The 26,630-nt window shown below is 39.7% G+C and overlaps 1 protein-coding gene across 28 annotated transcripts in view; it reads left to right on the top strand.

Annotated features, from left to right (window-relative positions):
- KCNMA1 (potassium calcium-activated channel subfamily M alpha 1) overlaps window positions 1-26,630 on the top strand; it is an 886,632-nt gene that overhangs the window by 823,149 nt on the left and 36,853 nt on the right. The gene's annotated exons all lie outside the window — the stretch shown is intronic.

The raw sequence follows: 26,630 nt of genomic DNA, 5'->3' as shown, positions 1-26,630 counted from the left end.
AATCCTGAACATGCTATTGGATTTACAGCTAATCCAGTCTATATCATTGCCAGTTTTTCTCTAAGCCTCACATTATGCCAGAAGAGGCTACACTGCATGGTATGACTGTCAAAGATGCCTTCCCCTACTATTTGGATATCCTTTTAAGAAATCACCATGGCTGTTTCTGGCCCTTTAGGAAAAGCCCAAGGGAATAGTGCTGTCTGGTTATCCACATGTTAATCCAAATGGCCCAGAAATTTGCCAAATGGCCCAAAACCTATATGCAAATCTGTTATAAATGAGCCCAAATGCCAAGGCCAGGAGGGCTTAAAGTATATCCCATTAGAGAAGCAGCTGCTTCTATGGCTTCCCTTCAAAATGTCTCAGTTGCTAAAATGACTAAAGCTGTGAGTTCAGATTTAGAAAGCATTATTCTCTCAGCACACAGACTCATCCTATGCCTGATTTGGGACAGCAGTGGCCCAGCCATTATCTGACTAACTCCTCCTGTTGACTGCTTGTTAGTCTCCATAAATGGGGCTGTGCAGAGGTACTTCCATGATGGAGAAAGAAGTTCCTCAAATGTATTGCTTTCACAGATCTCTGCAGACTCTCACTCCATCCCCCTTTATTCACAGTGTCTTTATTTTATAGATAAATATTTTGTAGAAAGGGCCATGAAAAATTCGATCCATGATGAATGTGCATGCACCCCAAACAGTCATACTGCTTCCAAACCTCCAGGGTGCATGACTCTTAAAGTGTGGATCTGCACTGGCAATGTATTGCAATAACTCCAGTAACTCTTGTTTCTCCTCCCCCTGTTCCCCACTCTCCCTCCCTACCCCAGTAATATTTATCGAGTGCTCCCACACAGCATTTCACTTTCACAATATTTTCCCTTTGAAATTTCACATGGTGGGAATTTCACTTGTTGTTTTGCCCACCAGACAAACCAAGCTGAACCAGGATATTTGTCTTCAGTTGTGACTAAAACTGTTATTTGGCTTCCTTCCCAAAAACCAGGAAGACAATTATACTTAACTATTTAGAGAGTTATAAATGCTGTACTAGAGTAGCCTCTGGGTAGTAACTTTAGATACCTGGCCCAATAATTTTCTTTTATTGGTTAGTGATTTAGGTCTTATTTTGACTCCTATATAATAAGAGCAGCACATTTCATTAAAACCGCTTACTAAACAATAAAGAAAAGCCAACTTATGGCTCCAAGCAGGCCTAAAGTACTGAAAGGAAGGCTATACAATAGCATTTCTTTCATGGATATTACAAGACAGATAACTGTAGCAGTGCAGATGTGTTTCAGCATAGCAATCATTGCAGCTGTTTTCTGAATGACTTCAACTTATGAGAATTTTCCCTAGGAACAGTATTTCACCACATGAGAGATCTTTGTAAGGCCTCCATTTACAATCATGGTAATGGATCCTCAAACAAAAAAGAATCAAGGAAAAAAATAAAGTAAAGAGGAGGGAACTCCTGAGTAATATGTTTCTTATTCATCATGGAAATGATGGGGGTGAAATCATACAAAATCGAGTAAATATATTAAAAAAATGTACGCATGTTTTACAATGTAGCAGATTACACAGGTTAAAATAACTTTGAATAGGAAAAGCTTAAGGGTTTGATCTAGTTCTTTTTGAAGTTAGTGGTGTTTTCACCATCAATTTCCATGGAAGCAGGAGCAGGATCTGATTGAGAGGACAGAAATACACCTTGGAGTTGTTTGTCAGTCACTAAGTTAGATTTGTTTCACAATGACTAGATACAGTAGTTGTAAAATTACTGCCCCCTTTTGGGGCCAAATCTTGCACGCTGTATGCAGGAAAACTCCCATTAAAACTAACATCAGGTTTAAGTTATATCGCCTTGGTAATTAGTATTTTCTTTTTTCTACTACACATCGATGGTTGTTGATCTTTTTTTATCACAGAATTGTTAAATGAAAATCATCTATGGTATTACCAGTATTAGAAGTGGGAAAATGTCTTTACTTATCCCTTCAATGTTGTCTAAAAATACTTAGTCAGTAAAAATTCTCTAGCAGTTCCAAGCATTGCAATGGTGAATATGTAACACTTGCATGCAATGTTGAATTGCATTATGTTGGATATGTTTCTGAGAAGTTCAAAAAACAAATGGTTGGGAATTAATTTGTATCGTCAATATTTACAGATTTTTTTTGCTGCATGTTGAATATTGCTACTTTCTTGTGTTGTGTCTTAGTTTAATGTTGTGAAGTACAGAATAGCCAAACATATAAGACAAACACAAGCCATCCTTCGGAACCCATAACACTGATGATCAGCATATCAGGTTTGCCATGGGAACTTTGTCTATAACAACCAAATTCCATTCCCCACACATAGCAAGGGGGACCTGTGCAACTAATCGAGGAATAGAATTTCCCTCTTAACCAATAGCCAGTGTATACAGCAGCTGAATTTTATCCATAATAGAAGCTGCAGCCCTCTATGGATCTTGATTGTTCATGTATCCACCTGCCATGTTCACTCACCAGCATGCCCCAAAGACAGACATATCCACCCTATGGTGCTGTGCAGAGAACAACTACGAAGCAGAGCAAGTGCTTCAGGGCATGCAGGAATGTGGATTAACTCTAGATAGGCTCTCTGTGGTTTCCACGTACAATCAAAGGTGAAAGGTTAAAAAAAACCCTGAGAACATGACATCTGATCAGCCCTGAGAATCTATTTTTGAATACCTGGGTTTCAATGTTAATAAAGCAATTTATTACTCAATTCCAAAGATGAGAAAAAGTCACCTCTGGCCAGTTTTTTAAATAATTCTGTAGTTTTGCGAGGGATTGCTGGATGCAGCTGGTTCTTATAATGTCTGTTGAGTAGACTCTGCAGTCATAAACATCATGAAGTTAGTGTGAAAGTTCATGATATAAAAAGATCAATGATGTTTTTTGTGCGAAAGTACCGTAAACCACTGGCTACAAATCTGATCCATCCTAAACCTAGAATTGACCTTTACTTTAGGGTGAGGGAAATGGTTTCTCTTAGAAGGCTTGTGATTTCCTACTGGGCAAAGTTATTTTAATTTCCAAGAGTTTAGATATCTATCATCCTTTCCTATGTCTAATAACCATAGAAATTTGGATAAGGGGTATGTATAAATGAATGTCTCTTTTGGATGGCTCATATACTAATACATCTAAAATGTAAGAGTGGAGTATTCAGAAGGGCTCATCTGTAGCCCAGCTATGTTCCCATTCAAACCAACAGGAGGTGAACCATTGACTTCAGTGGGAGAACAGTTAGGCCAAAGCTGAATACTTCTGAATCTCACATTAAAATGTCAACTATTTATTATGTATTCAGATTTATACCACATTATAGAAAAGTGCACTTATCCCAGGTAGAGGGAATATTAAAAACGAATGAATAAAGTAACCAAACACTGAAATACTTGGGATCAATTTTCGAAAGGGCCTAACTGAGTTAGGAACCTTTGTCCCATTTTCAAAAGTGACTTAAGCACTTAAGAACTTGGTCTCATTGAAAGTCATAAGTGCTTAAGTCTCTTGAAAAATGGGAGTTAGGCTCCTTAATCACTCAGGTCATTTTTGAAAATTATATCTATAACCAAAACCAGAATGTTCCTATACCCATACCAGCAAAAATGCTAGGATCATACATGAATGATGCTAGGAGCTTTAATTCGAGGATTGTGCCTAGTTAAGAACATTCTTGCATTGCATATTTCATGGTTGATCCTGGAACTTTTGCTGCCATGGATGTATTCCCTTTTCCTTAAGGCATCCCAAAACACTCTGACAGGGATCTCCTGCTGAGTTTACTGATTAATTCCGCAATGGCCAGCTGAACTTGGGTTGAGGTTGGGCTTTTTTCAGTAGTCAATTGGCAGTTCTTTTTTTGACATAAAAGTCCTGAGCTGGGCATCCTCAATGAAATAAAATGTTAGGGGTGCTCAAAATGTCTCAGCACCTACCCCATTTCAGCACTTTGCTCACATAATACTGCTCAGGTTCCAGGGCTTCTGAATAGCAGTAAAATAACAGAGCATTAACTACCTACAAGACAAAAGTAAATATAAGCTCAGATAATTTTGGCATCATCTGTGTTCAAGATGGTGGGTTGGGTGGCTATTATTTTTTTATTTATTTAGAGTAAAGACTGCAGCTGGGATCAGGGCCCCATTGTGCTAGGCATTGAACACACACACAGTAAGAGAGAGCCTTTGCCCTGAAGCATTTACCAGTCTAAGGCCCCAGTCCTACCAAGACTTTAGTAAGGGTTTAAATTTACACACAAGTGATCCCATTGACTTCAGTGGAACTAGTTAAATGTGTGAAGTTAAACATGTGCAAATCTTTGCAAGATTTAGGGCCTAAACAGATAAGACAGATGAAGGGGTGGAAGGAGGCTATATATTCAGCCAGGCCAACTTCTTGCTTTATAGCCATTATAGCCATTTTCTTTTTTTCAGACAGGATGTCCTGGTCCTCCAGCCCTTACAAGGGAGCCCCAGGAAGGAGGGAAGTTTCCATCCAGGACCCTTATCCCTTCTTTATACTTTCCCCACAGTTTGCACTCTAGTATACGGATAGACCTTCTGGTGCCTGAACTCAGGTACCCTGAGAACTGTTTCATGCCTTCTGTAAATATTTCCTTGGAGAGAAAGGGTGGGGGGAATGTAGGTCAGGAAATTTTCGATCCTACTGGTGTGTTGGGGGAAGGAGAGAGGGATATGTTACATTGATACCCTTTCATTGCCTGTATTTGAGGGATGCAGCTAAATCCTGGCCCAAATGCCTTCTAACTTTCACAGCCACCACATCACTCCTTCTGCTAGGTCTGTAGGAAGATAAAACTGGACAAAGGAGGTAAATAATACAGTATGTGAAATGTGATTTCACACTTAAACTATAAACATGATTAATAGTCCTAGGACCATTATAAATTCACTGTGGCTCACTTACTATTATTATTTCTTGTTCAAAGTCTCCGAAGCAAGCCCCATATTATGCAGGGGTAGGTGTGTTTGCTTGCGCAGGCGCATTACTGATGCTGAGAAATAAAAAAAATGAAAATAAAAACCTCTCTTTTTATGAGCATTAATTATACACCAGGCAAGGAAGCAATTGCCTCTATGTTATGAAATATTAAATCAAAATGCTTCCTGCTCCCAGATGTCCTAGAGATAAATACAGCAGTATTTTGAAGCCCCACTTGGAGCTGTTTTGCCTGCAAATTTATAGTTTTGTGTCCATTTTCAGAAAACCCTGTTTTATGTGAAGTATAGCACTCTTGGTAGTTTTTAAGGAGCAAACTCCTCTGGAGTTGCCTATGTAGGCAACAACTCTTATGTAGATTGCACACAAGGGATCTGAAGTTGAAAGGCTCCTTTAAGATGACAAATGGGTTGAAAGTGTTATTGTCTTTGATTGCATGCTTTACATCATCTGTATGTAGGAATAAGAGGGCTATACTTTATCTTTAGCCATTTTATAAATATTTAAGTCCTTATAGTTGCCTAAAGATATTAAAGCATATTTTAGAGTAGCTAGAATATAAATATTATATATAGCACAAGATACCAAAGTAGTTTAATGAATTCATAATTTTCTGTTCACTTTTATTGGAATGTGTTTTATGTTCTAAAAGTTCCATTTAAAGAATAAGATACTATTCTGCTCCTGGACAACATGTGAACTAACAGTAAATGTCATTGGGGCTGCTTTAAATGAAGATTATGAGGCTATGAGGCTTCAATTAGCAGGAAGAAAGGGAATATTGGCATTAGGGTGTATTTGCTTTCCCATGTTTCAACAAAAAATAAATATCTTTTTTGAATAAATAATTAATTTTGTTGTTTAAATTTTAAACTGGATGTTTTGTATTAGGTAGTTTTTGTTGTTTTTTGCACTGTCCCTATATTTGTAAAAGCTGCTTATTTTCAGTGGGAGAGACCTATTTAGATCCAGTTATGTAGGAGCATTTCTGTTTAAACTGGCAATTAACTTTCCAAAATAGTTCTGTATCACCAATCTTTCTGGTCACATTAAAACCCTTTAAAGGCAGTATTGTTCAGCTCTGTAAAGACAAAGGTATGCTCTGGGCATACCTGTGAATATTTTGAATTTCCATGGAATATAAAGTGTTTCTCTTTAATATTTCACAAAGTTTCTCTAGTTCCCAGTGGGAGTCCTTGCTGGGTAATGCTTGCTAATTACCAACAACAAAACTAGACATACAAAGCTGGTAAATTACCTGACCCCTTACATTTTAATGAGACAACAAGGATTTCATGAAGTGATGTTGTTTCGGTGGTTAATGGTGTCAGCAATGTTGTAATTGTAGGTTGAGGCACATTAGCTGAACAACCACATGTAGGAAGGGTTTCTCTCGACAGGCCCTTTGGAGAATAGAACCGTATTATCATTAAGTCTATGTCATTTGCATGCTGCTAATCACTTACTTGATTATCCTGTGTATCCATTGTCTTTCTTTAATTGCTCTTTAAATTAAAATTAAAAATAGTTCCAATGCCCATGATGATAGTGATATCTTGATTATGAAGATAACTTCAAGAAAACGAAACATATAGATAATATATTACAGGATTACGAGATAGTTATGTGCAGTACCTCATGAGCCTCATAAGCATAATTTTGGTATCTTTCCTTGCTTTGGCACATATTGTTTGTTTAATAAATGTTATTTATATCCATTGGAGCAATTGTTTTAGGAAAGTACAGTGTCACTGTTATACTTGTCTTTAGTTTGGAAGGCTGAAGAGAGACTTGATTAGTGCCACATCAAGAACAGTCCATCCAATCCATTAAATATCCATAGGCAATCAAAAGACTTTAATCCAGTCATCTGTCCTTTTAATTCTTCGGTCTCTTATCCAGTGTTGGAAGTGAATCATAATACCTGCTATTTGGCTGTAGAACTTCCATTGAACTTTAATAAGTTTGAAAAAGGGGAAATTTTTGTCGAAAGGCCTTATTTGAATTAACCAAGTTTACAATAATCAAATGTCACTAGGAACCAGAGACAAGGTTTGACTTGCAAGAACCAGAATTTGAACTAATGGCAATATTGGAAAAAGCCATGTGATTTGACCATGCTGATTTTTACAGCAAAATATAGTTTGAATCTGAATTTCATTGGTGAGCAACCACCTCAAAATGTTTATAGCTAATGTTCATTAAAAAAAAACCAACCTTTGATGAACAAATCCTAGATAAGAAAGAAAGAACGATCCAATGAGCCGCTGCAGACTGAACTCAAACCAAAGCTCAACCTGTATTTACAAATCAACTCCTTTTGTGCTTTGAATCAAGCATTTTCCAGAGCTCCATATTCTTGCAAACCAAAACTGAAATAAATTCCCATACTGGTATAAAACAGCTTCTTTAAAGCAGTAAGAGGAATGGAGGGTGCTGTTGATTCGTATTTCTGGGTATCTGAGTATTCTTATTCAACTTAATCTGGTATTATTGCTAATGGAAATTTTGCTTTTGAATTCAGTTGGTCCAGAATTAGTCTAATTGTTTTTATATGTAATTTATACAGTGCCGTAGGTATACCTGAACCTTTACAGACATACTACCTGGCTCTGAAGAGCTTACACTTTGATTTAGACCTTACACAAGTGCGAAGTAGAGATGGATTGTTTCATTTAGGCATTCTTCTTGTTGATTCTAGGTTTGGCTGTTTTGATTTGTTGTTTTTAACTTTTTATGTAACATTAAATAATTCAGTGTTTTCTGGTGTCAGCAGGGGAGAATGACTGGAGGTTAGTGATGAAAGGCAAGACAGTATACATGTGTTTGACAGACAAAACTTAACAGCATGTGTTTTCTTTACATTTTATTTTTGGTGAGCCCCTACCCACACACAGTAGCAGAGATAGTATCAACAACAGCATGCCCTTCTCACATGGATTGATGCGCCCATAGGGGTTGACTGGCTCCATTATGTTTGAGCAGCAGCCTGTGCTAATAGGGCTTGGAAGAATTATGGGGCCCACAGAGAAAATGTGTTGAAGTACAAATACCACTAGATGATCAACACGCCTTTAAAGAAAATAAGCAACTTCAACAGAGACAGTCAGATATATAGAAATGAAAGAGAGATGAAACCCACTGGTATTTTGGCTATGGAGCCTTTCTCAAGCATTTGAGATGGGAATGGAGGTTTTCTTGAATTTATTTTTTGCATCCAATAGCTTAGGCGTATATGCCATCAAGGAATAAACTTTCAAAAGAGAGGTGCAGTCTGAGTACAATATTGGGAGTCAGGAACTCCTTGGTTCTATTACCAACTCTTACCGTGACTTTCTCTGTGGCCTAGGGCAAGTCACATACTGCAGGCAGAGGTAGCCAGGAAACTTTAAAAAGAATAAGTCCTGGGGGAAAAAATTGACTGAAATCAGTCAAAGTTGATCATTGTAATTAAGGTTTTATGAGATATTCTTTGTAACACATATTGTATCCATTCAGAAAATGTTTGTAAAATGACCTTATACTAGAACCATCTGATATTTCAAATCATAAGCTAAGTATTCAAAAAACTACCTACATTGGAAGAGGCCAAAGATTTGTGAAGTGCTCCTGTTCCTGTTTCCTACTAAAAAGAGTCCTTCTGTAAAGAGTAACTTTGGCCTGCTCAGAAGTAACTTTGGCCATGTCAAAATCATTGTTGAATTGACATATGGAATTCTTCTTCATTTTGAAATCAATTCTCAACAGAGCCTTTAAACTAAATCTGCTTTAAACTGATCTGCTTCTTAGAGGAAGAATTCAATCAAATATTACTGTGATATGTGACTATAATTTACCAAATTGCCTATTTTTAAATGTGTGTATGGAAGTAGATAAAAATTTAAAAACTCCATTAAAATCCTATGTTTTTCCCCTGTTTGCACCCTCATTGCACAGACATGCATACATGGACACACACACACACACTTTAAAATCCACAAAAATCCCATCAGCTTCATCACTTAGGTACAATTTTACCTGGACAAAGATTCCAGAATTATGACATTATTTGTAATTATGCCATTACTAAAAATTGGTCTTTAACAGTCTTAAAGACAGTTCTGAAGTTTTCATTTTTCAGTATTTTTGTAGCAGAGAGAGACAGACAAACATACAGACAACCTTACTGTATTCCTCATACTTATTTCTTGTGCCCAGAACCTAAATTTGTTTGATTAAAGACTAATTTTAAAAGTTATGAATTTCTAAATTTGTAACAGTGCTATTGAATGTAGGCAAAGTAGGCTCTAGTGAGCTTAGTAAGGTCTGCTGGAAACCTAAAATTTAATTAAAGAAAAACATGTCTCTAGCCATTTTCTTTGTGCAAATAGATCTCACAATGTAACTTGATTGTAAGGTGACATGTGAATAAGGGGGTTCTCTCACTGGGGGTTCTCTCCCACAGACCTGAGTGTGGTGGAAGGAAGGAAAGGGAAGGGGTGCCTTTCTGAACTTCTCATCCAAGCCTAGTTCTCACCTAGTCCCTTGTCCATGCAGCGCTCCTGACTAGAGCTGGTTGGAAATGTTTCAGCTAAAAGTTGTTGTTCTTTTGTCAGAAAATGCCAGTTCATCAAAACCAAAACTTTTCCAGGGAACATATACTTCAACAAAACTGTAGTTGGGAGGGTGTCTTGGGTCCAGGATGGAATTTCTGGTGGTGGAGGAAAGGGGGCACCAGCCTAGAATAACCAATAGCCCATGGGTTAGGATACTCACCTGGGAGATAGGAAGCCCAGGTTCAGGTCCCTGCTCCGAATCAAGCAGAGCAGGAACCTGAAGTTGGGTGTCCCCCATCCAGGTGAGTGCCCTAGCCCCTAGGCCATTTTGGGGTGGCACAAGCTCACTGTCTCTCTGATTTTTTTCAAAAGGTCTTGGTTTCATTTCATTGCAGAATGGAAACAGATTTTGAAACCTCAAATTGTTTTGTGAAATGGAATTCTTATTTTCTGGCCAGCCCTACTCCTGCTGTCCTGTTATGAGCCACAAAAGGATAACTTCCCTCTAACAAACCACAGGAAGTTTGTCCGGTGGAAAAGGCAAGGAAGCGCTATTCCTGAGTGTTCCCCTCTCTACCTGGATGCCACTGGATACCACAGCTCCCCTGCCCCTACCAAGACACTTGTTCTCTCCACATTACTCAATAGGCCTGCTGCCCTCCATGTCCTATTGCCTGTCCCACCAAAGACCTGGGGTAAAATCTCAGCCACATTAAAGTCAATGGCAGTTTTGTCATTAACTTCAGGGGACCAGGATTTCATCCCTGATGACTTGAAAAAGGGCTCTCAGGAAGAAGGAAAGTTCACACATATTCCTTGCAGCACCATCCAATGAAGAGCTTGATAAACCACAGGAAGTTCTTTGGGGGGGGGAAGAAGTAGTGCTAATGCATACCCCTCAGCCTTTTGCTCCTGCAACCCAAACTGGCTCCTGGGTGCGTCCCTCTGCTCTTGGAAGTCCCCTATCAAATCTTTGGGTCTTTGGTGGGGGATGTAATAATGGGAGCAAGTTTCTGGAGAAGGGATGTGGGGGTATGAGGACTTCCATGGGAACAGGCCTCTGTCTGAGAGTTGTGGGAGGATAGGCACTCCGAAGCTACTCGAGGTGCAGCAGGAGAAGGAAAAGGGGAAGGTCTAGCATTTCCCAAGCTTCTCCACCCAAGACACCACCTGTGCTTCATCACAGGGGACTTTCACTGATGTCTACCACAGAAAGTTCATCTGCTTTGGAAATCAAGGAAGCTCTGCTTCTCTCCACCTTCTGTGCAGCACTGAGCTGCTTCTCAATCCCCCCGCCCCACTCTCCCACATACCCCCTCCCAATATCCCGGGGCTAGCATGGGGACCCAAACTTAAAGATCTACAAGGGCGGGGGGGTTGGAGGTCTCCTACAAACCAAATGATTGGAGAGATTATAGGACACCTCACAAGTCTCTCAGAATTAGACAGGGGGTTTATAGGTCTGCAAGAGATGTGCATTAGCGAGCCTTTCCTCCCATCCACTTCAGAAGGGACAAGAAGGCTCCAAGTCCATCCCTTGCCAAGCTTCCTTCACTCTCTAGTTCCAAGGGAATTCCAACACCAAAGAACTCCATTAAGGAGCAGTTAAAGTTGCAGGCACAGCTCATTAATTTGAGTGCTTATTACTACTCAAGAATGTTAGAGTTTAGAACAGCAGCCTCGTCCAGAAAAAGCAAAATTAAGATTGCACTTTTCAAACGAGGCTCCCAAAATATCCTTTTCTCTACCCCCAGAGTGAAGCAGTTCAAAAATCAGAAATTCTCACTCCCTTATCTGGCTGTGACCAAGTTTGATGTGATCAGTGAACACAAAACCCAGAATGCCTTCATTCTAATCACAGCGTGTTTGTGCCATTTTATGTCCTCCTTCACACCCAGGGATTGGATCTGCATACCCATGGCACTGAGGGGTGTGAATTTTTCACACTTCTGAGCACTGTAGCTATGCCAGCCTAACTTCTAAGCATAGATCAAGCCTAAGTTTCACAAGACACAGAGCTAGTATTCTTCCAAATCACATGTGCCCAGATCACAGAATTACTGCACTTACAGGAAAGGAACAAATGTTAGTGTGGTGACAAAGCAACATGTTTGGTATTGGAGCTATGAACACCATGTATGAAACAAATGTTTTAAACTATCTTGTTGTGCGCATTCCCCAATACGCTATCTGGAAACATAAAGCCTTACATATCTCTGAAGTTAGTGTTTAAGGTGATTTGGCTGGCTTGTTTGAGAAGTGCAGCCTTCACTCTGAATTCCCCAGCTTTCTAACATGTTAGGACTTCTCTTGGTTTTTTGTTTGTTTGTTTGTTTTTAAACTCCCCAATTCTTGAAAGGTAATATGCCCACAAAGCACTAATATGTGCCTGCAGCCTTAACATATGTTTTGCATGTGGGATGGATGATTAGCTAAATAGGTGCTATGTAGATTAAATTTGGGATTTACATTTTTCTTCAGTTGTGTTTGAGTTATGCCAATAACATGATGTAAAAGTCTTGGATTTTGTTTTATATTTTTTCACCATCCAAAAATTCAAAAATGGCTGGAGGAATTTTCTCAAACTTGAAAGAGAGAAAGAAATTTATGAGCTGTGGTCTAAGGACAGTTGGTTTGGTTTGTTTATTTAAGTGAAAAATGTGAAAAATAGTTAAAATGAAATCTTAGTGTAATCTTAATTGTAACTTTTTATATAGATATATACACACAAATATATATAGTTCTTTAATTCAACACTCAGGGCATATGTATTCATCTTACATAATTAAAATAGCTATTTACAACTGTGTATCTTATGCACACCAATACACTTATGTGTGTTTGTACAGTGGCAACAATATGCATGGTGTGAAGATGCAGAGTGAAATCCTAACCCCACTAAAGTCCATGGCAAAACTCCAAAGATCCTTGCCCTGGTTAGGATGACCAGATAGCAAGTATAAAAAATCGGGACAGGGGTGGGGGGGTGGGTAATAGGTTCCTATATAAGAAAAAGCCCCCAAAATCAGGACTGTCCCTATAAAATCAGGACATCTGGTCACCCTAGCCCTGGTCCAGTCAACTCTGAAACTCCAGGGTGGGAATGCAAATGTTTAGAGATATAATCAAGAGGCTGGAGCAATCTCATTCCTTCAGGCACCAGAAAATAATTCTACATTGCCCTATCAAAAATCCAATTCCATTCAGCCAGACTAACTCCATGATGCCTTTTACATTCCTGGGCTACAAGTTACAGCTATCTTTACAAGTAATTAGGCTTTGAAATGAAAGCTTAACCTATACAAAAACAGAAGAATTTGCAGGAAAACAATAAGTCTGCATTTATTTATATGGCCTCCTTCATACATCCAACCTAGATTTCCAGGAGTAATGTGGGTTTTATGGCAGCCATCCTTGCAATTTGATTTATGGTGGTAACTTACATATTAGTACAGTATGACTAGATTAAGCATAAGCCAAAACCCCAGTGCAGAGCTTTGGTTTCTAAATTTTACATTGTGCCCTCTTTCTCAAACAGGCCATTCCAAATCCAAACACTCCTGAAATTTCTCCTAACATGAAAATCCACGTTTGGATCTGAATTTTGCAGATCCAGCCCATCTCTAAATTTTATCCTTATAGTTGTATCAAATAATGGGAATATGGACAATGAAATTCAGAAACATTAGAAATCCCTACTTTAAAAGACAAATGTCTCCACTTGCATTTGTCATTACTGTAAGTAAAACAAGCAAGCTGACACACATTTAGCTATCCATTTTCCTCTCCAGTTAACTCATTAGGTGCTATAAATAATAATAGATACATATGTGAATATGTGTAGTTTAAAGCTTTATCGAGATTATGCTGGCGTACGTTTTTAAACTCTATGGTAGTACTTAGACGCATAAGTGATAGCCTATACTTTTATAATAAATTCAAAAATTGCTTGTTGGAAAAGTGTTTTCAATATGATGTTATGGTGCTTGATACCTTGGCAAATATTTTATTGCTGTCAGTTAATTTTCACTACATTAAGACTATAGTATGGCTTTTTTTGTTGTCATTTATCAGTTTGATTTCTACTACATGGGTTATTGAACACCCTATACTTTTAAGTGTGGTGTGGGAGAGGGGGATGATATTTGGTGATGGGGTTCCCTATAAAGCTTTGGAGCCCATTTGTTTTGGCCAATACAAAAGGGGGGGGGCAGTAAAAGATGTCTGGAAACCTGACTGGGTTTAGGGAGGAGGCAGCCAAGCTAATTGCTGGCGCCTCCTTGTGGCGGATGTCCAGTGCAGGTACTCCATAGGAAAGGTATACAGTGACTGAATAAATGGCTTGGTAAAGGACTTTTAAAAGACTTTTAAAAGGACTTAAAGGAACAAACGGGGGGTGGTTGGGGACTCCTATGATTGGTACAGCAGGGAGCCAACCCCCCATTCTTATAGCCCACTTTTACCCTCCTATGAAGAATGTGGATGGTAAGGTGCGAGCAATAAATTTGCAGGAGGGACTGGATGAAAGAAGAGGGGGAGCTGGTAAAAGCCCCCTGGATAATTATGGAATAAACATGGGGTTATCTGCACTGTGCACTTTTATCTGCCAGGTAGTCCCAGATATCTAATCATAAAGATGTGGCCTAATTAAACCCATGTCAAATGTCTCCTGTCCTCCTTTCGGTATTGCCAGACAGCAGATCCCATATAAGCGAAACAGTTGGGGATCTGATGCATTTTTGCATGCACTTTTTAAATGTAAAAAGTCATTTGAACTGCACAGGTGCTAAGAAACCCAACCCATAAGGATATTAGGAAACTCTTTATAATGTAAAGGTATGTATAATTTCAGTCACTCTATCGTTTTCATAAGCTACATGAATTTCTGTGATTAATGTTCAGTGAAGATGGGAAAAAATAGCATAATGGAAACCAAAATAGTGTGACTTCAGCAATATGAAGTCTCCTGTTTACTTTATTAGTAGACATTCTATTACAGGCTTAAGTGTTATGCTTTTCTCTTTGTCTTGTTATAACTGAGCAAATTTGGAATTCATTTACAGTGGTGCAAGTCCATTGATATGTGTAATGGAAACCAGAATTTGATCCAGTGTATAGTACCTGTCATTTATTCCATGTGTGATCAAACATAAGAGTGAAAGTTTTAACTGCTGAATTAGATTTAATCATAAAGTTATGGTTATAGTCAGAAAAGTTACTCTGCAAAAGTGATATGTTCTTAGCAGACATATCGGTTCCCGATGTAACGTCATCTCAATATATTGACAAAAACGAGTTTTGACAACTGTTAGCACTTGCAGAGATAATACGTATATGGATGAGAGACCTTGAACAATTTCACTAGAGCAGTTCAGTGTCGTCACTGCGCCAAATAATTGATGATAAACCATCATCTGCAAAGTGCAAGAAATTACACTTGCTCAATAATAGCTATTATTCTTCATCACAGTAGATCCATCACCAGACTACAGAGATCCGTATTCCAAATAATATGTCCATATAAAAGGCATGCCTCTGATGGGAAGCAAATGTCACAAATGTCCTAGGAGAGAATTTATGTAGTGCATTTTGTTTCCAATCTCCTTATAAAATAGAGCTGAAAATTTGTTGTCATGGCCACAGTTATGTTCTGTACCTTGAAATTTCCAATTTAACATTGAGATGTCAGGAATTTATCATAAAACAAACAAGTTCCAACAGTAGTCTAAATAAACTGGTGTGTTATCCTAGGGCAAACATCACTGAGATATGGGTATAGCCTGGGTATGAAATGATAGAGCCTCCTGGCTTTCACCCTGACATTAGTCCCACAACTGCATCTCAATAGTGGGAGGAGTAAATCTCGGCTAAATCTGTCTGTTATCAGAAGCATAGGGACAGAATTCCAGTTGGGGCCTTTGGGGGCTATCATAATATAAAAAATTACGAATTACTTTAATACTGAATTCACTTCTGATTTTACATCATCAGCAAAATTGTAGCTATGCTGTGGTTGTAGGATGTTCATTAAGATTGTCTGACGCAGAAAGAACACTGCTTGATTTTCAGATCTAGTGTGGAGTTTGCAACACAAGCTTTTAGAAACACTGGGCCCAATTCTTGAATGCTTTGAGCCACTGAATGAGGGAAACAGATGCTAAAGCCAGCAAATAACGCCTTCTGTGAATACTATTCTATGGTCTGGCTGCTCCTTGGAGAGGGTACCCTTTTTACTCCCTGATTCTAGGGCCAGTGTAGATTAGATCACCCTTAAGGCTACTCTAGTATATGCCCAGCTGCCCACAGAGGGCATAATTGTATAATCTTCATAGTCACATTTTAGACTATAAGCTTTAAAAAAAAAACTGCTTTGTGTGCTATTTCTATGTTGCAGTCAGTAATAATCAACAGTACTGTACCTAACATCAATTTTAGTATTTGGTATTGAGACTGGAGTTTTCCAGAACTGTGGAATATGATCCAATGTACAGAGATAATATATTGGGCTGAACAATAAAGGACAAGGTTAGAGCAAATATGAGGGTTTAGCCAAAAGTGTGCACTTCTGTAGTAGAGGATTGGCATGATTTCTTTTCATGGAGATCACTTCTTGTCTGTATATTGCTATATTATCTTTGACAGAGAGAGCTTTTATACATGGAGGTTATAAAAATACTTCGGAAGTGCAAATATCTTTGCCTTTGGAATGCACCTTGTGTCAGATATTGCGAAAATATTCCCTGACTCTCGTTACATCCATTCCAAATTGTGTAAATTGGGTGCTCTTCCATGACCAAATTAAAGTTTTCACAAGAGCACTCTTTTCCATGTGGTGGTGCCTCCTGCAATGCTTCCTCAGGCAGTTCAAGCTATGAGTCAACTTACCGCCTGCCTTAGCGAGAGAGAGAGACTTGTGAGGGCTAATCTCTGATCCTCAATGCTCCAGTCTGTTAGCTCCCCTAAGGATCTCCTGAAAACCTCTACGAGCCTTGCAGGTTAACTTTAGGTGCTGTCCAATCCCTGAACCTTCTTGAAAAGGGTTCCCCTGCAGTACGCAGCCCCTGTCACTAGACACGCACAGAAATTGCCAAATCCGCTGTCTCCACAGAGACAGAATACACTGTCATACAGCCTATTTGATCAGCTGAGGATTCACACTGTAATGTATTGCACTGGGAAGAACTTATGGTAAAACCAAGAATAAGTTTATTAAACAGAACAGAGATTTTAGTGATACTAAGCAAAGATAGTAGAAACAGAAAATGGTTACAAATAAAACAAAACGATAACATGCTTCTAGTGACCAGAACTTAACAGGTTACAATCCCTGTATAAGGCAGTTTCTCACCTAAAGTCACCAACCCACATGACTGGACATCATCCATTCATGTTACAAAAGGTGCAGCTGATCTCTTTGTTCCTTCAGCAATGGATAACCACAATGTCTTTCCCTCCCCTCTTCTTACAGCCCAGTAACTCTTCAAAGGTATTCTTGCTGTTTGTTCCCCTTTTTTCATCCTCTTATTTTCTTTTATTGTTGACTTCAGATGCAAATGTAATTTCCATTGTCTTTGGCCTACCCTGCTCCAATTACGTTTGAGACCTAAGCAGACAGGCAAATCAACATTCCTTTGGCTGGGGCAAACTTGTTTACCATCCCTGCCTGGTTTCATGGTTTGAGCATATTTTTAGTATGTGCATACAACTTTTTAATTGTTACCAGTATAGACATCTCACAATGATTATGATGACTGATACGAATTTTCATGTGATACCTGAAAATTTACCTCTGGCAAAGACCATGACAGCATTGTTAAATGTAGTGACTTTCTTAGGCATAGTAGGAGTCGCTGTTCTGATTTCAGTGGGCATTGAGGGGCTCTTACAGTCACACCTCCATTCTTGAGCAAGACGTTTTTAATTTAAAGAGGATGACAAATAAATTCCCCCGTCCTTCCTTGTTCCTGTCTGCAGTACATCCACCTGATTTATCATAGGCTATGTGAAAATATTCTGTCCTAGCACTATGTTAAAGTATTGGGGTTGTATCAATGACATAGCTCAGAAAGTCTTAGCATTAGTTTTCACGTGAATAACATAATGTTAAATGCCCTAGTCAGCACAGACATTCTGAAGCCTTTGTGTTATGTAAGCCGGTATGTGAGTGGAAAAGGCCATGGGATGTATTTCTCTAAACTATGACAGCAGGTCTGTAGGAATTGTGGCTTTGTGAAAAATCTTTGTTTTAGGCCAACCAATACACTGAAAGCTAAAGTGATGGGGATAAATACTGCATCATTGTGCCTTCCTTTACAAATACTCCCACACAAAAGCGCATCACTAAATCCATGTCCTTTTTGTATAATCATTTAGCTTTAGGGAACGATATTTGGGTGTTTCAAGCTGGGCCTTTTATCGCATGGTCCAAAAATTCTTGACTGGCACTTGACTATGCACTTGCATATCTTGTCTACCAAAACTTGGTCACACTGTTTGGCTGAGACATAAGTACAAACCAAAGAACAATTTAGAGGACCAGCCTAATCTCCAACAGAACGGAAATACTGGTCCTATGCACTCTTTGGTAGAGAACATTTGCTGGCAGTTTTATAATACAACTACAGGTTGGAGAAGATTTGGAACCCTATATATAGATTATAGTAAGTGTGCCACGAACCCTATGGAGAATAGTTGGTGTACATATTAGAAGTTATCTTGCTCTGAATCCAAAGTGATCCAAAATCTGAGCAGGCTTGGATCTGGGATTTTGGGTCCGATTCATCAAATATGGCACATAATAGGGTTTTACTCTAGGATTCCAGCTTAGTTCTCCCTCTAGTAATTTAAGTCTGCTATTTCACCCATGCAGACTAGGAAGTCAACCATAAAGTCAACCATAAATAGGTCCACGTTGATGGAAAAACAATATTGCTAGCATAAAGTGACAGATGTTGATGTTCACAACATGTCTGTTTAAGCACTTTGTAAGAATCCATTTCCCAGTTGCATACACCTGAAATTTTTGCAGAAGTTACAAAGTAATTGTACTCAGAGACGTGGAGTTTTCTTAATTTCATCTGCTAAGCAAATTGTCGGAATACGTGTTGCAAAAAATGACTGCTGTGGTTATTACTGTTGCTGCTCAGGGGAGCTATTCAGATTCCTCATTTATTGGAGCTTAATAGATTAAAAGTCCAAATTGAGTCTCATGATATAAGCCTAATCAAATGCTAATCTGCATAGTTTTCCCATAAGCAGCTAGGGGAAATGTGTATAATTTATGTTTCAGCAGTTGCCAATCATAAGTGAAATAGCATTGTTACATTTATTTATCAAAATATTTTTATTGATCTTTGCTTGCTATCACATCTGGCTTTGCTCCTCTTTTTTACTAAGGAGACATTTACTTTCTCTGGTACACAACATAATGTAGGATGTTTCCTGAACATGTATTTATAGGTCATTTTTAACTGGGAGCTTTCTATTTTACAACTTCTTATTGAATACCTGTCTCTGCAAATCTGCTGATACGGCTTAATTTATTTGACTAGTTTAACATAACACACTGGTTTCCAACACCAAAGCTAAATGTGACACAATTACGTATGTGAGTATAGGGCGGATTTGGTCCAGAAGCAATATAGCTGCAAATCTCTGCACTTAAATAAATGCTTTTAACTTTAAACCCAGTAAAAATAACAGTGTTCACAGCCCACACGCAATGGACCCCAATCTCTAGAAACCCAATATATGTTAAAAGGGGAGTAAGAGGAAAAACTACAGATTCAACATTAAGGTTTTGAATTTATATAGGAAAAAAGTGAGGGATTCTGATTTTCTCACAGTAATGTTAAATCAACAACCACGTGACATATATAGGATTTTGAATTACTGCATTTGCTGCTGGTCCAAGGAAAGTTTGAATGGCCATGTGTTACTGGCTTGCCTCCTTGTTTCCAGCTACTTCTACAGTTCTTGGGGTTCTTCATGGCAAAAAAGAACCTGTGTGTGTGTAAAAAAACAGCTGGTGCCAATCCAGCATCACTGCCACATGGGTGGTGAGGAAATAGGGGCTGTCCATAGGGAATGCATCCACCAGAAAGCAGACCCCAACAAGAGAGAACATGCCAGGAGGAGAAAGGGGGCACAGTGTTAGAGAAGCAGGTACAGGGGAGTAGAAAGGGGAACAGAACAGACTGGAAAGGAGTTACATGAAAAGACAACAGTGCAATTAACATTCTTCAAAAACTGTAACATCCATAGTGTATCTAAGACTGTGCAACTACCTAAATACTGTGCTTTTCCATGAAGCCAACAGCTGTAGTTGGCAGAGGGGTATTACCTCATCGTGAATAGAAAGCAGATCATGGGATTGCAAATGGGAGGGGGAAATAGCCACAAGCCAATCTTACTATGAAGATGTGATCCAGACTGTGCTATAGTTTGGAAATGCCCTAGTCTTTCATCTTTCTTGTGGCTTGCTTGCACCAGCAATCTTACAATCTTCCCTCTGCGTTATGAAAATACTTGCATTTCTGTGGTGCCTTACATTAGAGATACTCAGTGCACTTTACAAATAACTTTGCCTCACAAGATGTGTCTCCCATTCTGTCTGCAGATTTCCATAAGAGATTTGCTGTACTTGTAAAAGGCATGGCGGGAAAGCAGCTATGTGATGGAGGGGTACTAGCAATCTAAGCATCATTCCTCTCCTTATGACTTCATGGGTTCCTGCCGTTTTGCTCTTCATGCAATGCAGAGACTATTTAAAGCAATTGTATTTCCAGGTTTTATTATTGCAAAAGTGTTTGCTTGTTACCTTAGACATTAGAAACTGAATAAGACAACGCTAATAAGAAGACACTGATTAGGACTCTCAACATTTTTGTATTGTATATTAGGAGTTATCAAGTGGGGAAAAAAAACATTCTAGGGCAAAAAAATTCAGTGACCTAGACAAAACTGTGATCAGATCCCTTCAAAAATTGTTGTAGCATTGAAAAATCTGGATGAGAAAGTCAACAAGTGAACTTTCACTTAGTTTCCTTTTTACCAAAAAGAATTATAATTTCAGTAAAATTGTGCTTGGCGCCGCAGTGTGTGGAAATTTCATCTGGGGGAACACTGGTCGTGTTTGCCATTTCCAGGAATAATAATCCTACCCTAGCAGACATCAAAGGATTGCATCTCATCTTAGTTAAATTAGCGTGTGGGGAAGGGAGCAGTAGAGAGCAGACAGAGAGTTCCAAAATGGAGCTCTGCAAATCTAAACCCTTCCTGTGGTTTTACATTTTGTGTAAACTTGTGGTAAACCTGACCTGCTCTGTGGCTCCGGGTGGATATTATGTGTGGTTCTGCATGGTTTTGAGCCAAAATCAGACAAAACTTGGGCAGTTTCAGATGGGTTTTGCTTTGAATTTTGATGTGTTTGAACCTGAAACTCAAAGTGAAACTCATGAAGGACAATGTTATGTAAATGTAAACTGAGAAAAGACTTCCTTGGAGCCTATGAACTTCACAGCCAAATGTGACACTGTTCTGTCCCACAGTAAAAACATAAGGTAAAACTTCTGTGTTTGTAGTTTCTACCCCTTCAAGTAGAGATGGCCTGAGTGAGTGAGTGACTTCCAGAGTTCAGAGACGTTGAAATCCCAGCCCAGATCCTCATCTGTGTTTTATAGCTGAACCCTGTCTAAATACGAAGCTACATCAAAACTGTTTAGATTAGAACTCAAGATTTCCTGGTGCTGTGCTCAAACCAAAACTCTGTCTCAGGCCCCAGGGTACACTGCAGCTAGAATTGTTTCTAAACTGAATGGTTGTAACAGATTCCCATGAATGTCAGCAGCTCTTTAGCTGCATGACTGCTGCTGAACTTTTCAGATATGTCCAAATGGCTGTACTTTGGAGAATAAGAGGTAAAGTGTATCATTCCATTGAATTCAGTGGAATTTTACTGTGCAGTGTCAGCAAACAGAAGCAAACGGTGAGGTCCCATTGTAAGACAATTCTGTCTCTTTGTCTCTGGTGAATGGCTCTCGTTCTCTTTTCTCACATAACCTGCATGGTATCTTGTCCATCCACTGTTTAGCCGCTCACCACTTGCATGCTGATTATCTGTAGTCAAAATATGATTGTTGTATCTTACTGCTCAGAGTTCTCAATAATTATAACTTGTTTTTTTTAAATTACGTTTCTGCAGTCGTTAATCTATTACCTCATCAATCCCAAGCACCTTTCACTAGAGTATTATTTTTTATACAGCATCATAGGTATGCCTGTCATTTTAACAACAAGCAAGAGTATAGCATTTAGCTCTGGCAATCTAGTTACATTTCAGTTTGGAAAACTGAATCCTGCTTACCTGCAGTTGCATCTTAAAAACCATGTTGTGTTACTGTGTGCTGTTAAACACTTGCAGCATTCCACCCTAGAACTGGATTAAATGATTACTTGACTGGAGAGTTAGTGCCTTACAAATTGATTTTACTATGTGATCCTTCTGAATGGAAAGCATGTTATAAATTAAAAGGGCTAAATTGTGCCCCTGGACATGCGCTCACCCCGGTGGAGTCAGTGGAAACCTTGCAGTATACATCCAAGGCCCAAATTAGTTACCGAATTCAAATTCTGGCAAACCTTCTGCAAGCAGGTCTATAAATCCAACAGAAAGGGGATGTTTATTGCCCCATGGGGAAGGACCCTCCTGTAAATTGGTCACTGGAAGCTCTCTCCAGGAATATGTAGTAATGGATTGTGGGCAGACTGAGGAGTAGCTGGAATACAGCCACTGGGTCATCAACTAACTGTTGAATCAGTGGCGCCAAACCCTGCATAAGCTAGGCAGGCTATGACGACTGCTACTGCCATTCATAGTTAGGTGCAGAAGTTGCCATGAACTAGTTGCACAATAGCACCCTACCTCCTAGTTGTGGGGAAGAGAATTTCATCCTTCTCCATCTGCCATTACTTTGTCTCTCACAGATTTCATGTACTCATGGGCAATGTGAATTTCACCCTATCCTGCAAGTATATCTCAGGCCCCTGGTGGTGTTTGTAGAACAAGTATGGCACTGCAGTTAGGAAGATCACTATAACCACTGCCCTGGTTCACTGGGTTTATGAATGTAAATGGAACACGATTTGGAGAACCAAAGGAGAAAATGCAATAAGAAAAGGAAAGTGAAAAGGGGCTGTGAGGAAAGCATGTCATTTCTAAATGAAGGCTCTGTGCAAAGAAATTGAATCTTTTCACAGCCGAAAATGGATCTTAAATCTGGTGCCTTAGCTTGTTTCTGGTTCTGTAATAAAATAGTTTTCCTAATACCCTGTGACCTGAATTTCTCCCTGCTTTATGGGTGCTATTCCTTGACGTACAACCTGTATTTTCTCAAGTCAGCATTTGATGATGGATGTCAAAATACAGGCCATGTATTATGCATATAGCATTACTGATTTAAGGTGTTTACTTGTCAAATTGAAGAAATTCAAAAACGTCACATTCACTGAATCTGCACAGCTGTCACTTGTAGTTTTCCATGCCTTTAAATGAAAGTTCTGATAAAACAGTTTAGTTTTTCTTCACTTTATTTTGGTGGAAAAAAATAAACCGCATCTAAAATTTATGTTGGGTGGGAGGCAGGCTGCAAACAGGACATGTCCTGAAGGTTGGAATAAAGACTTTGTTGGTGGTGGATAGACAGATACAGACCCCAAATCCCTACATTTTCTGATTTTTCTTTTGCTGAAAATATTCCAGATTTCTTAGTTGTGTAAACAGCCAATTCAAATTAAGCACTGTCAGGGAAATAAAGTTGTGGATATTTCTCACATCTTCCAAAACCATCAAGGAAAAAAATATTAAGGCTCAGGATTATTTTTCATTCATGGAGAAAACAAAATCCCTTTAACATGCTTCCTGCATTTCATACAGAATGTACTGTGTGTGCAATGTGCAATTACAGAGCTCCTGACAGTCTGTGCCTAACAGAAATGCCACCTTTATTTCAATCTTCTAACACCATCCCAGGAAGACAAATATTTGAGAGGTTAGAGAGAGGTGGCTACAAATAGCTTTCTAGGGAGAGTGGAGGGAGTCATGCATTTACAGGCATATTACACTGAGTCTTCACATTTTCTTCTGAGTTGGCAGGAAGCTACCAACTAGTTCTACAATCTGAAGGGCCTGATTCATTGAAAAATGTGTAGTGGACACAGTGTTGGACTGAGAAGAAAAGCCTCTAGGGAAAGGAGAGAAGAGATGCCTTTGAGGATGGTCTGAACAGTGGTGTCTCATGCTAACACTGCCCACCACCAATGCCTCAAGGGCTTGTGCGGAGAAGATTAGCCTTTTCTACCCTCAAATCAATGTGAGGTTGGAATGCTTGCTGCCAGTCATGCTGAGCTGTAATTCTCCAGTGGCCCCAGCCACCTCAGTGCATGTACAGAGCTCGCTCATTGTCTGGTGCCACTTGAGCTGATGTCTCGCATCATGCCCCCTACTGCAGAACACGAAAGTATACAACACACAAACAGAGGAGTCAACAGATAGCAGCCCAATCCCAGCGTCCACGTCTCCAGAAATACCACTCCTGCCCCTTGCGAAGTCCTGAGCCAGGATTCTCAATCCATAATTAGTCTGCCAGCTCTTTTGAGTCTTGAGAGGGCTCCTTGGAAAATTCTGGGTAGGCCAGTGTGAATCAGAGCACGGCACAGATCTGTGATGCAGCAGGGAGTGGGTGAGGTATCATGTCAATAAAAGTTCTTGAATGGCTGTTACTCATACATGGGATTTGGCCATGATAGAGACTATCATACAGAAATTAACTGGGCATGCAGTCTGCTTTTTTCCATGGTGGCATAGTAGAACTGATTTAAATACAATGAATAAGGAGTACATTGAGTAAAGCTAAACACTCTCTCATACTCAGCACTTCCACCTGCCTTGAAGAAATCTATTTTTATAGTATTATCCGAATCACCATTTATGACTGGAATTGTATTGCTGTGCTTAAATTCCCCCGTGGGAATTTGTGCCTTTCAAATCTGTAGAAGGCATTGAGACGACTTCACCGCCCCTCACCATCACCATTCAGTTTTCTCTCCCTTTTACACAGGGGTGAAAGTAAGTTAGGCCACTTACCGGTATGGACCTGAGAGCGGAGACTCGGACGGAAGGGGGTGGGCTGGGGGTCAGCATCCCCCAACCAGCCCTTTCAGGCTGCCTGGCCTGTGCTGCTTGGGGCTCACGCTAGTGGCAGCAGCATCCGGAGCCCTGGGCCCTTTTAAATCGCCGGCCCCAGGGCAACTGCTCCCTTTGTCCCTCACCTCCCGGCCTGTCGGAGGCTGCGGGGGGAGGGCAATGGAGCAGGGACATTAAAGCGCTGCAGGGCCCTTTGTCGCGGCAGCACTTTAACGTTGCTGCACGCCCCCCCACCAATATGGGGGGGGAGGAACATTAAAGTGCTGCCACGGCAAACGACCATCTCACTTTTACCCCTGCTTTTACAAAGCCCATCCTCACAGGCCTTGTGTTGCTGGCAGCTTTCTTCCTAATGGCAGGGCACAGTTCATGCTGGAGTCTCCTGGAGGCTCACAAGAGTTAGAAGGGGAGAAGGCCTACAATAGCAAATCCATCTCCCTGCAGGGCTAGAATGGTCTCTTAGCAATATTTGGTGCATCAGAGTGTGTGTTAAATTGACATCACACTTGATCTTAGACAAAAGGCCAGAGTAGCTTCAGAACAAAACAGAGTTCTATCTCCCTTCCCAGAAGGGCAAGTGCAATAATTCCTACAGCTCTCCCAAGCTCTGCTAACTAAGGAGCACAGAGCTGAACTGGAGACCTGCTCCATGTGCCAAACTAGTGTTAGGACAACTGAGGGGCCAAAATTAGTGCAGTTAATATTTTAAAATATTTAAATCTAGTTAGATAGTGGTGATTATTACTTTCAAGAAAGGTGCAAACATCCAGGTAAGGGACTGACATCGCATTTTGAAGTAAGTGCTATACATTTATGAAAGGGTTCTCTGATAGCTCATGACTTTTATACTGCCAAAATTGAGTACGGGGCAGCCAGAAATACAGTATCAACTGATTCAGTAGCAGATGAATGTATGAATGACTTTAGCTGAGTGAACCAATTTGCATGCTGTGAGAAGGCAATGGAGTTACACCAGGAATAAATTTGACTTTGAGTGATTTTTTGAGGGGGTGGTGGGGCTTGGTGACATCTAGATGATTCAACTCTAGTCCAGGCAAGTAATGACAAAAGGTCAAAAATCTGTCTGTGGATCTCAAACATAAAGTTAGTCTGGGCAGAATTTGCCCAAAGTCTAATGACTGTTCAGCAATTTATAATGCAAAATTAGTTTGGCCTCATGGCTAGACAAATAACTGCTTTAAAAATACTGCCATAGCAAGGAGGAAATGGAGTTATTGAGCCTAACTCTTGCACTGCAACAATGGTGACATTAAGTGCACGTTTCTATTTTTCCTACTTTTTTTTGAAGCAGGGAGCCTTAAGTATATATCATATCAATGAATTTCCAGACCAACTTTTTGTGATGGTTTACGTAACTCATTGACAGATTCAACATTTACGTTGTAACTCCAGCTTAGCAAAATAATGTTCCTGGGTATTACTTTTTTATGTTTACAACCTGTTCAGTGACAGGTGTTCTTGCAGAGCTTGCAGGGACTCAGGTGGAGCATGCAAGCTGCATAAGGAGGCCCTTGCTCCACCCCAGACCATCACTTCACCTCCCATGTGGTTCTTCCACACTTTCTCTCTATGCCATCCTCTCCCCAAGTGTGTGCACCTCTCTCCTATTTATCTCCAGATGTCCTTCCCCTCTCTCCCATCCACCTGCCATATGTCAGTCTCGCTCCCCATTCCTTCCATGCTAATGCTTCCTGCTCTTTCTGACTCACTGTAGCCCTGAATGGAAGCCATGAGGATTCTGCAAGATCAGCATGGAATTTAATAATTCTATGGGCTTCATAATGCTTTTGGAAACTTCTTAAAAGTAACTAACTAAATCCTTCAGTGGTCTTTGCAGCTCCACCCTAAATCTTCTGAATCAGAC

The sequence above is a fragment of the Gopherus flavomarginatus genome, chromosome 6 (genome assembly GCF_025201925.1).
Source record: "Gopherus flavomarginatus isolate rGopFla2 chromosome 6, rGopFla2.mat.asm, whole genome shotgun sequence".
NCBI lineage: Eukaryota > Metazoa > Chordata > Testudines > Testudinidae > Gopherus > Gopherus flavomarginatus.
The sequence above is the reverse complement of the archived record's forward strand: the minus strand, read 5'-3'. Positions and strand labels throughout refer to the sequence as shown.